This window comes from Euleptes europaea, chromosome 6, assembly GCF_029931775.1.
Source record: "Euleptes europaea isolate rEulEur1 chromosome 6, rEulEur1.hap1, whole genome shotgun sequence".
Taxonomy (NCBI): Eukaryota; Metazoa; Chordata; class Lepidosauria; order Squamata; family Sphaerodactylidae; genus Euleptes; species Euleptes europaea.
The window spans coordinates 4,103,060-4,115,166 of NC_079317.1; the positions used below are offsets into that span (position 1 = coordinate 4,103,060).

At 50.9% G+C, this 12,107-nt stretch overlaps 1 pseudogene; it reads right to left on the bottom strand.

Moving 5' to 3' along the window:
• LOC130478876 (zinc finger protein 665-like) overlaps positions 1-6,111 on the bottom strand; it is a 42,862-nt pseudogene extending 36,751 nt beyond the window's left edge.
• Between the last annotated feature and the right edge of the window lie 5,996 nt (positions 6,112-12,107).

Sequence of the window (12,107 nt, forward strand, 5' to 3'; positions counted from 1 at the left end):
GCGACACCTTTTCTGGTCCTCACCAAATGTTTTTGGGAAGTGGACGGAGAGAGGAGGGGCTTTTTTTCTCTCCTGCCGGGTCTTCTCCCTGATTGGCTGGGCAGATTTTTAAAAAATGCTGCTTTGGCGGCAGCTCCCCCCCCCCCCCCGCAGAAAATGATCTTCACAGTGGGGCTGAAGCTCAGCCCTGGCCCCCATTTGGGGGGTCTGGCTCCGCCTCCTGCCGCTGCCGTTTCGCTGCTGCCCACCCTGCAGTGCCTGAACCCCCAACGGTGTCCGCAGGCTCAAAAGGGCCGGGGACCCCCCGGGGGCTCCGCACGGGAAAGGGGCAGGGCGGGTGGGTTGGGACACCGTGAGAGTGGGGGGAGCACGACCACCACCCCCCAGGCCCAGATCTTGCCCGGGGAAGCCCCCTCCCCTCTCTGCACGCCCGCTCCGGCCACGTGCTCCTCTTGCACCCCCCATTGCAGGAAGGCCCCCTCCCCGCTGCAACCCCCCACTCACCTTCCCCGCAGCAGACCTGCAAGATCTGGATTCTCCCTCCCGCCGGGGGGAAGGAGCGGGGAGAGGAGGAGACCCCCGGAGGGACTCCATGGCCCCCCCACACCCCTTTATCCCCCTCCCCTCCTGCACCCAGGACAGGCGGCGTTTGCAGCTCCGCTCCTCGCAGCCAGGCCGTCCAGCAACAACCAGACTTCGGCGGCGAAAGGATGGAGGAGGAGCCGAGGGGTGGCCAATGGGGGTGGGGAAATCCCAGAGATTTGGGGGTGGAGCCTGGAGGGGGGGCAGGGTTTCAGGAGGGGGGGTCTGCGGTGGGGTGCCATGCCCTAGAGCCCCCCCCCCTCCAAAGCAGCCTTTCCCCCCAGAGGAACTGAGCTCTGCAGTCTGGAGACCAGCTGCAATTCCCAGAGAGCTCCAAGCCTCCCCTGGAGGTTGGCAACCCTAAACCCAAAGTATTTGGGACCGTGGGAGAAGAGAGGCTGCCTCCTTCCTTCCTCTGGGGCTGGGTGGGGCAGCTCCCTATGGGGGCCACCCCTGCAGGAGAGACCAGCTGGAGAGATGCTGGAAAGGGGAAGGAGAACCTTCTCTGCCCAGATGGCCAGGGGTTGTTCTGGCAGGCGCTTTGACCCCCAGCTGCTGCCAACCACACTTTCCCAGACATCGACACATGTTAAAGGGACTGAAAGTTTTCCCAAGAAAGACCCCATATTTCTCTCCCCTCCCTGTAAATTATGAGACTTTCAAGGAAGAGGGGGCTGGGTAAAAGTCACATCTGGAAGATTTTCAATGGATCCTCCTGAATTCATGTGACCTTCAAAGAAAATAAAGCCACCATCAGACTGTGGATCATGTCTTAGTCTATGGGCAGCACCACAAATATCATGCATCCACCACTTCACAGTGCTGCAATGGCACAAAAACCTAGTTCCAAAACATGGATCCTCACATATCCTAGGCTGCAACTCCCTTCCCTCATCATCTGTTCTGTTTATGCCATGTTGAGCACTGTTTCCCTTGCAGGAGAAGACTGAGGAAAAGTAGGGATCCAGCAGTTCTGCCTTCTCTTCAGCACCTATTTTCACTTTCCTCTCCCCACAACGGGCCTACCATGTCCTTCTTTTTTTCTTTCACTTTGGACATATCAAAAGATCTTTTTTTTGTGGTGTTTGGCATCTCTCGCTAGCCTAAGCTCATACTGAGCTTTTCTAACACTCTTCCTACAAGCACTAGTTAGTTGTTTATATTCATTCTTGGTTATAAGGCCCTCCTTCCATTTCCTAAACAAGTCTTATTTCTCAAATCTTTAGAAAGCTGTTTATGGAGCCACCCTGGCTTCTTTAGGCTCCTCCAGTTTTTCCTTCTCATTGGAATTGTTTGAGATTGTGCCTTCAGTATTTCACTTTTAAGAAATTCCCACCCCTCTTGAACTCCCTTCTCCTTAAGTATTTCTGCTCATGGGATTCTGCCCAGCATATAAGTTTGTTAAAGTTTGCTTTCTTAAAGTCCAACCTATATGTCTCACTACATACAGCTTTTCCCTTCTCCATGACTGTAATTGACCACCCACCTCCAGTAGCTTTCCTCCTTCTTTGCAAAGCCCAGAGAGATTTCAGTATAACCTGTCAATTTCCTTCAGCCACTTGTATGTTTATCACCTCTGAATCCCTTAGTGGAAAAGAGCTATTTGCCTCTTGGCAATAGAGTAGTACCCTATAAGATAGAGGGTAAAAGGTTGCTAGGACAAAGCCCTGGGTCATCTGGAGATGGGAAACCACTTCTGGTCGGAACTCCATGCTTGGGCTAAGGACCACCTTGTCCGGATGGAATCTGGTAAAGGGGGTCTCACACTGTGGGGGTGCTGAACTCCCCCACCCTCCTTGCCAATGTCCTGGCAACCAGAAATGCAGTCTTCTATGACGAGAAAGACAGACTACAGGTTGCTAATGGTTCGAATGCTTCCTACATAAGCTGTGCCCAAACTAGAGACAAACTCCATTGAGAAATAGGGGATTAGGCGCGATGACCCTAGAAAGCCAGCGTGGTGTAATGGTTAAGAGCGCTGGTTAGAGCAGTGGTGATCTGCAGAGCCGGGTTTGATTCCCCGCTCCTCCACATGAGCGGTGGGCACTAATCTGGTGAACTGGATTTGTTTCCCCATTCCTACACATGAAGCCAGCTGGGTGACCTTGGGCTAGTCACTCTCTCAGCCCCACCTACCTCACAAGGTGTCTGTTGTGGGTGGGGAAGGGAAGGTGATTGTAAGCGGGTTTGACTCTCCCTTAAGTGGTAGAGAAAGTCAGCATATAAAAACCAACTCTTCTTCTTCGTCCCTTCCAGCTCTAGGAGTCTATGGGTCCATGTAGCAAGTTTAAGGGCTTTTGGTGACTGCTGTAATTTTTAGCATATTGAGCATAAAGATGACAGGGGAAGGCACTGGCAAACCACCCCTTAGACAAAGTCTGCCTAGTAAACGTTGGGATGTGACGTCACCCCATGGGTCAGGAATGACCCAGTGCTTGCACAAGGGATCTTTACCTTTTTTTACCTTATAAAGAGGACAGAAATAACTGAACCACAAAGCTGAATAAAACAGCAAACAAGATTAATTTATAGATTATGTGGTGAATTCTCTTTCAAGCTTGTAGTAAGCAGGTCTGCTCATTCCCCATCCATCTTGTTCTTTGTGAATGGTCTCAGCATCCTACTTCAACACTTGCTAGGTTTCCTCCTACCTTCCTGCCCCTGGAAAAAAGACAGGACTTGCCCCTTAGTCATTGGAAAGCTCTGAAAAATCTACTGTGCAACCCTGCAATTTCTCCTTTTCCCCACTACTGTGTGTGTGTGTTAAGTGCCCTCCTCTCAGTAGGCAACTATGTTCTATTGGTTGTTGAATCCAAGACAGCCCTTTAAATTCTATGCACTGCCTTGACTGCCATTACGATTTTTCTGGGTTAATAACCAACCCCAAAGATTCTGAAGTCTTCCTGGTCTAGGTGGTGCACTAGGGAGTCATAAGAGTTCCCTACAAAGAGCCAATCATCAAGGGATGGGTATATAGAGCAGCCCTTTAACCTCAGGTGTGCCACCATGGCTGACAGACATTTAGCAAAGGTCCGTGGGGCTGTGGCCAACCCGAATGGTGGCACAGTGTTTTCATAAGTGTCTCCGCATTCAGATGCTAAACACCTTCTATGTGACTCATGAATATATAAATATATGCATCCTTTACACCGAAGACTGCAAACCATAGATCCTCCCCTAGTAACAGATAGCAGAGGGCAATGTATTGGAGGGGGAGGCAAGAAACAGGCTTTGATTTGAATTGTAAACAACTGACAAACTTTATTATGGACAATACCAATTGTTACACGTAAAGGAGAACCATTGCGGGGCGAAATATGCCAGCCTATTCAAGAATTGGAAACCGATGGTTGATCCCTGGGGGATTGTGCACCTTGTCTACCGCTTGGTTTGTGGTACCACCGTTTCCCCTGCTGTTGAGGGGCGTGAGGCCAGCGGAAGCTGCACTGGTGGTATTTATAGGCTCTGCCATATGCAAACTGTCGTGAAAGCCTAGGAAAATACCTTTGCTTAAAAGAGCCGGTGGCATTGGACCTTCTCCCTAGGGACTTAGCCCTTAACTTATTTTTCCTTATACTCTCCAGAACTGCATCGGTCTGGTCACTAAATAAATTCTTCCCCTCAAAAGGGAGGCCCTCCACCCTAGCTCTGGTGTCTGGTGGTAAGGACGATTCCCTCAGCCACGCGCGCCTTCTGAGAACCACCGCTGAGGCCATTGCTCTGCTGCTACAATCGGCCATGTGCAGTGAGGCATTGTACTGTTGCTCCCCAACCCTCAAGCCTTCTTCGCATAAAGCCTTGACTTCCTTGGGCAATGATTCACATAACTGGGACACGCATTCCCACAGAAACATTTGGTATCTTCCCATCATTGCGCTGTGGTTGGATATCCTCAGGCCCAGTGCCCCTGATGAATACATTTTCTTCCCCAGTGCATCCAGTTTCCGACCTTCTTTCTCCATCGGGGTGGAGCGTGTGCCCGACCTGTACCTGGAGGGTAGTACCTCTGTCACTACAGAGTTTGCCATTGGGTGCTGACAGAGGAACTCACATCCCTCTCCCCTGATTTTGTACAAATTCTCTATCTCTTCGTTGGAAGCTTCAGCCTCAGCCGGTTTGGCCCATATGTTTTCGGCTATATCTTTTATGTCCTTGATCAATGGGAGAGTGATTGGACCCGGGTCCGAGCCTTCCAAAGGCAATGGATCCAACGGGGAATAGTCCAGTTCCAAGGCTTTTGCCATACGGATCAGCATCTCCGAGTACAGCTTGAAGTCCTCAGCTGGTGAGAGGGGCGAAGGGTCTCCAACAGGGTCCTCGGGAAAAGGCACAGATGTGCATTCCAACCCCTCTTTGGAATCCTGCTGGGTGGCTTGTTCCAGCTCTGATGGATACTGACCGGCCATCATCACAGCTGTTGAGGAGGTGTGTCTGTCAGGGCCCTCTGAGGATGATGAAGGGGTGGGGGCTGAAGCCTTAAAAGGGAAGGGAAAGAGAGAGTCTGTCCATGGGAACCACCAAGCATCAGGGAAGGCCTGCACATACAGCTAGACTTCTAAGGTGGAGAATCACATGATGTGCAGACTCTTTAAACGGAAAGCGTGAATTAGGCTCCTAACCCTACCTGCCAGAGTGGGAACAACAAGACGCCCTCCGCAGCCATCTCACCCACATGCCAATAATTAAGAAGAAAAAGAGTTGGTTTTATATGCCGACTTTCTCTACCACTTGAGCCTCAAACCAGCTTACAATCACCTTCCCCTCCCCACAACAGACAGGTTAGATGGCCATATGTCAGCAATGCTGATTCTATGACCATAGGCAGATAATGAGAGGGAGGGCATCTCGGTCATCTTCTGGTCACTGGGTGTGTGTGGGTGTGTGTGGGGGGGGAGGTAGTTGTGAATTTCCTGCATTGTGCAGGGGGTTGGACTTGATGACCCTGGTGGTCCCTTCCAGCTCTATGATTCTATGAGGTAGGTGAGGCTGAGAGCGCTCTAACAGAGCTGTGACTTACCCAAGGTCACCCAGCTGGCTTCATGAGGAGGAGCGGGGAAACCAACCCAGTTCACCAGATTAGCCTCCGCCACTCATGTGGAGGAGTGGGGAATCAAACCCGGTTCTCCAGATCAGAATCCACCACTCCAAACCACCACTCTTAACCACTACACCATGCTGGCTCTCTAACAACCTCACGGCTGTCCCAGAAAAGCCAACCCTGCAGCCTTGTGCCAGGGAAGGGGGAGGAGGGTGCTTAAGGAAGAGACGCTTCTTGGCTTTTATACCAATTCAGAGGGTCACTGCAGCTTCCCAAGGATTCCAAGGAGGAGGATTTGGTAGGTTTCCCTCCCTAAAGGCTTGTGTGCAGATTAAAAAGAAAGTTTCTGTGGAAAGGGTTGCTTGTGGGAGAGACAGAAAGTCCCAGCATGCACAGCCTTTCTTTTCTGATGTCTCTGTCAGCTTTGGGTGGGGGCAGCACTGAGCATCTGCTTGCAAGGTACCACACAATAAGGTGCTCACCTGCGACATCCTGTCGGGCTGCAAGAAGAATGTCAACACCTGTTCTTTCTGTCCTTGGGAATGACCAAGTTTCTGACGAAGGGGGCTTTGGCTCTGGAAAGTGCGAAACCCTCTAAAATCTTGATCTCTGAAGTGCAACTGGACTGAAATCTGAGCAACTGGGAAGGATTTTATTACACCCTCCCCCCACTTGAGAAAGCTGGTGCAGATGACTGGCCCAGCTGGCCATGAAAGACCTAGCAGAAGCATGCATGCGGCTGCCCTCCTAGCAAGCCCCCCCCCTCCCTGTAAGCAACAGCTGAGTCCAGCCCTGCTGCAGATGAGCTTCAGGCTGCCTCTGGCTGCAGGGGAAGAGGAAGCATCTTTCTGAATATTCTCGTGTTGCCAACTCCAGACTGGAAAATTCCTGGAGGTTTAGGGTGGAGTCTGGAGAGGGGAGGGAAGTCAGTGTGGAGGCAATTCCCTAAAGCCCCCCTTCCGAAGCTGCCCTTTTCTCCAGGGGAACAAGGGCTGCCAGGTCCTCCTTGGCCACAGCAGGTGGATGGATTGGGGTTGCCAGCTCCCGGTTGGGGAACGCCTGGAGATTTGGGATGGAGCCTGGGGAGGAACAGGGACCTCAGAGGGGGAACAAATGCCACCGAGTCCACCCTCCAAAGCTGCCCTTTTCTCCAGGGGAGCCGATCTCTGTCGTCTGGAGAGCAGCTGTAATTATAGGAGGCCTCCAGGCCCCACCTGGAGAGGTGGCAACCCCAGCAATGCTCCCTTGGGGGTGTTTGGGGAAGGGCACGACCTCCCTGCAAGCAGAAATCTAGCAATCAAGCCCCCCCCTTTCCCTTGGTAGTTGAGAATACCGGGAAACGTTTGAAAAGGGCCGCCTTCTCAACCGCCCCCCCCCCCTTCATCTGCAGATGCCCACAACACGGGGAGGGGAGAAGGAAGAGGGCAACGACCCTCCCCCCGGAAGGAGGCCGAGGAGGGTCGCCCAGCCCCATGGCCGGGGGGGAGGTTTCAACGGGAACCCCCTCCCCACACACACCTGGGCAGGGAAAGAGGCCAGGGCTCTCCTCCCACTCACCTGAACGGAGCCTTTCAGACCGCCAACGTCCGCCGCCCATCGGATATCCGGTTCGCACCGCCCGTCCCCGTCAGGGCGGAAGTTCCGCCTCCTCGGAAGGCCATAGAGGGGGGCTGCGCGGAGGAGAGAAGGGCCGCCTGGCGCTGCCGGGTCCTTGAGGGCGGGGGCGGGGCTGGAGGGGCCGTGGGTCCCCCCCCTCTCGCTTTGGGGGCCGGCGGAGGTGTCTGTGGCAGCTCCATTAATGGCGCAGCCAGAGCAGACATATTATAGTACGAGGCTAAGCATTTTCTCTGCCAAAGACCGGTGTGCTCTCCTGTGACAGAGGAGCAGGCTTCTGGGATCAGGGGCTGTGGGGCACAGGCAGGGTCAATAATGCTGCTGCAGCCGCCTTGTTAGTGGGGCTTCCCAGAGGCCCCTGGTTGGCCACTGTGGGAATGGACTGCTGGACCTGGGTCTGATCCAGCAGGGCTTTTCTGCTGTGAAGACATCAAGAGGGGAATGGCCCTGTTCATGGAGAAGGCAGCTATCCACGGCCATTAGTCCAAAGAGACACTAGTCACGATGCAAACCTATTCTCTCTCCAGGACCAGAGGAGCAGGCCTATTATACTGGGTGTGTGTGTGTGTGAAGTGCCGTCAAGTCGCTTCCGACTCATGGCGACCCCATGAATGAAAGTCCTCCAAATGTCCTGTCTTTGACAGCCTTGCTCAGGTCTTGCAATTTGAAGGCCGTGGCTTCCTTTATTGAGTCCATCCATCTCCTGTTGGGTCTTCCTCTTTTCCTGCTGCCCTCAACTTTTCCTAGCATGACTGTCTTTTCCAGTGACTCTTGTCGTCTCATGACGTGACCAAAATACGACAGCCTCAGTTTAGTCATTTTAGCTTCTAGGGTCATGTTATTCTAGTGTCATATTATACGAGGTGCTGTGGAACACAGGCAGGACGATGCTGCTGCAGTTGTCTTACTTGTGGGCTTCCTAAAGGCGCCTGGTTGGCCACTGTGTGAACGGACTGCTGGACCTGATGGGCCTTGGTCTGATCCAGCAGGGCTTTTCTTATGTTTCTGATGTTAAGACATCAAGAGGGGAGTGGCCATGTTCATGGAGAAGACAGCTATCCATGGCCATTAGTCCAAAGAGACACTAGTCATGATGCATACCTATTCTCTCTCCAGTACCAGAGGAGCATGCCTATTATACTAGGTGCTGTGGAACACAGGCAGGACGACGCTGCTGTTGCAGTTGTCTTGTTTGTGGGCTTCCTAGAGGCACCTGGTTGGCCACTGTGTGGAAAGACTGCTGGGCTTAATGGGCCTCGGTCTGATCCAGCAGGGCCTTTCTTATGTTCTTAATTAAGTCTCACTTTGAGAGCCAGTGTGGTGTAGTGGTTAAGAGTGGTGGTTTGGAGCAGTTGACTTGAACCTAGAGAACTAGGTTGGATTCCCCCACTCCGCCACATGAGCAGTGGAGACTAATCTGATGAACTGGGTTGGTTTCCCCACTCCTTCACATGAAACCAGCTGGGTGACCTTGGGCCAGTTACACTTATTTTAGAGCTTTCTCAGCCCCACCTACCTCACAGGGTGTCTGTTGTGGGGAGGGGAAGGTGATTATAAGCCAGTTTGATTCTTAAGTGGTAGAGAAAGTAGGCGTATAAAAACCTACTCTTCTACTCTTCTAAATCCATTTAACTCGATGGGCTTAGAAGAAAAGTTGTTTTTTATACCTCACTTTTCTCTAAGGAGTCTCAAAATGGTTTACAGTTGCCTTCCCCTCAAAACAACAGACACCTTGTTAGGTAGGTGGAGCTGAGAGAGTTCGGACAGAACTGTGACTGGCCCAAGGTCATCCAGCAGGCTTCATGTGGAGGAGTGGGGGAATCTAACCTGGTTCTCCAGATTAGAGTCCACCGCTCCTAGCCACTACACCACACAGCTTGATGCTGGCTTCAGGGGCCCTCCAAAATTCCTGGGCCCCAGTAATTTTGTTCCCCCATCCCCCCCTTGGCGGCTCTGTTTATTACAGTACCTCAGACCCTGCACAATTTGCCACTACCCAAAATTCAGTTGCAACTCATGGTTCAATTGACACGCATAGGGCATTTCCAGAAGATGCCCATGGGCTGAGCATCCCTGCCTTGGGTTTTGACACATCTTCCTGGCTAAACCCCACCTCTCCTCTGAGTGGTGGGTTGGCCTGGATATAACTCCTTTCACCCCGGCCTCTGCCTTGCTGTTCCCATAGAATTGCACCATATTTATTTGCAATAGAGCATATCTATTTCCACACCCCCACTTTTGAGTTCAGCCCGCATATTGTGAGCATAATTACTGTTCTCTCATTGCTTAAAGGCCCCGACTTGTATTATGTTCAAATGCATCATTCACCCAAAGCACTGTCACATTTCTTGTTGCAAAATAATAATCTTATTTCTTGTTGCGAAATAATAATCTTAGCTTTCAATGCTGAAGCACTGTGCATTATTCTGTTTTGAAAGCTTTTTAAACAAAATTCAAAATTCAATCTGATGATTTTTAAAACACCCACTTGTTTGCACAGAAAACCGTAATGAGCAATGGAACGTTTTCCGGGGTTAGGAAAGCTGAATCCAGAGGCAGTCTGGCCACACAACAATTTGGGTCTTGGATGCAAAGGCCCACCATCAATGGGCCTTTGCGTCCAACAAAGGAGGGCAACAAAGATGGTGAGGGCCCCGGAAACCAAGTCCTATGAGGAAAGGTTGGAGGAGCTGGGTATGGTTAGCCTGGAGAGGAGGACTAAGAAGGGATAAGACAACCATCTTCAAGTACTTGAAGAGCTGTCACATAGAGGAGGGTGCTGAGTTGTTTTCTGTTGTCCAAGAAGATCCAACGGGTTGAAATTAAATCAAAGTTTCCATCTAGACATTAGGAAGAATTTTTTAACAGAGTGGTTCCTCAGTGGAACAGGCTTCCTCGGGAGGTGGTGAGCTCTCCTTCCCTGGAGGTTTTTAAGAAGAGGTTAGATGGCCATCTGTCAGCGATGCTGATTCTATGACCTTAAGCAGATGATGAGAGGGAGGGCATCTGAGCCATCTTCTGGGCATGGAGTAGGGGTCACTGGGGATGTGGGGGAGGGAAGTAGTTTGGAATTTCCTGCAATGTGCAGGGGGTTGATGACCCTGGTGGTCCCTTCCAACTTTGTGATCCTATGATTCTATAATCTTGCAATGCGCATGTGCCCCAATGCATATTTATATCAGCCATGCTCTCATGGGACTATGCTGGCATGGTGTAGTGGTTAGAGCGTCAGACTAGAATTTGGGAGACCCAGGTTCAAATACCCTCTTTGCTATGGAAGCTCGATGGGTGACCTTGAGCCTGTCACACACTCTCAGCCTAATCTACCTCACAGGGTTGTTGTGTGTATAAAATAGCACAGACAACAATGTAAGCCATGGATAAAGGCAATGGTATAAATGAAGTAAGTAAATAAACAAATAATTTGTAGGGGTCTCTCTTGCTGGAACGGGATGAGGAATAGAGAATAAAACTGCTGATATCATACTGCCCATGTACAAATCTATGGAGAGACCACACTTGGAATACTGTGTACAGTTCTGGTCAACACACCTAAAAAAGGATATTGCAGAGAGCTTGAGAAGGTGCAGAAAAGAGCAACCAAAATGATTAGGGGACTAGAGCAACTGTCCTATGGGGAGCGATTAAGACGCTTAGGGCTGTTTCGCTTGGAAAGAAGGCGGCTGAGGGGAGACATGATAGAGGTCTATAAAATTATGCATGGTTTGGAGAGAGTGGACAGGGAAAAGGTTTTCTCCCTCTCCCATAATACTAGAACACGGGGTCATCTGCTAAAGCTGGAGGGTGAGAGATTCAAAACAGATAAAAGGAAGTATTTCTTCACACAACGCATAGTTAAATTGTGGAACTCCCTGCCCCAGGATGTGGTGATGGCTGCCAGCTTGGAGGGCTTTAAGAAAGGAGTGGAGATATTCATGGAGGAAAGGGGTATTCATGGCTATTAGTTAGAATGGATACTAGTTGTGCTGCATACCTGTTCTCTCTAGTATCAGAGGAGCATGCCTATTATTTTGGGTGCGGTGGAACACAGGCAGGATGGTGCTGCTGCACTCGTCTTGTTTGGGGGCTTCCTAGAGGCCCCTGGTTGGCCACTGTGTGAACAGACTGCTGGACTTGATGGACTTTGGTCTGATCTAGCAGGGCCTTTATTATGTTCTTAAAATGTTTTTGACACTAACAGCCTCTGTCCTGCATGTGTGCAGGTCTCAAAAGGAGATTTCTGGAGGAGATTTCAAGACAGCTTTAGGTTAATGTCTGAGATCCAGAAGGTGAGATGAGGAAAGAAGTGGGCTGGATGTCATGATTTCCTGTTAAAAGTGTGTAACTGTACATGTTGTGTAACCAGAGTGTTGCTCTACCTGCTTTACACAGAACACACCTTATGTGTTCTGATGATATCTGGAACGTTCCCCCTGAAAACGCACTATGGGCCAGATTGCGTTGCCAGGTCCCTTTTCGCAACTGGTGGGAGGTTTGTGGGGCGGAGCCTGAGGAGGGCAGGGTTTGGGGAGGGGAGGGACTTCAGTGCCATAGTATACAATGGCCAAAGGTGGCCATTTTCTCCAGGTGAACTGACCTCTATCGACTGGAGATCAGTTGTAATAGCAGGAGATCTCCAGCTACTACCTGGAGGTTGGCAACCCTAGGGCCAGATGTTTTTGGAGAAGCAGTCGGCTGGTAATAGAAACCTTTCCCCGTTTCCATTCAAATTGTTACCCAAACCGGCATAAACGTGAAGGGCCTGTAGTGTGCAAAGACATCCCTTTTCCAGCATGGAGCAAGAGTATGCATTTGGGGGACTTCAATACTTGGGCTCTGGCCAGTGTATACCATCTATCTATTGGCTGGAGAT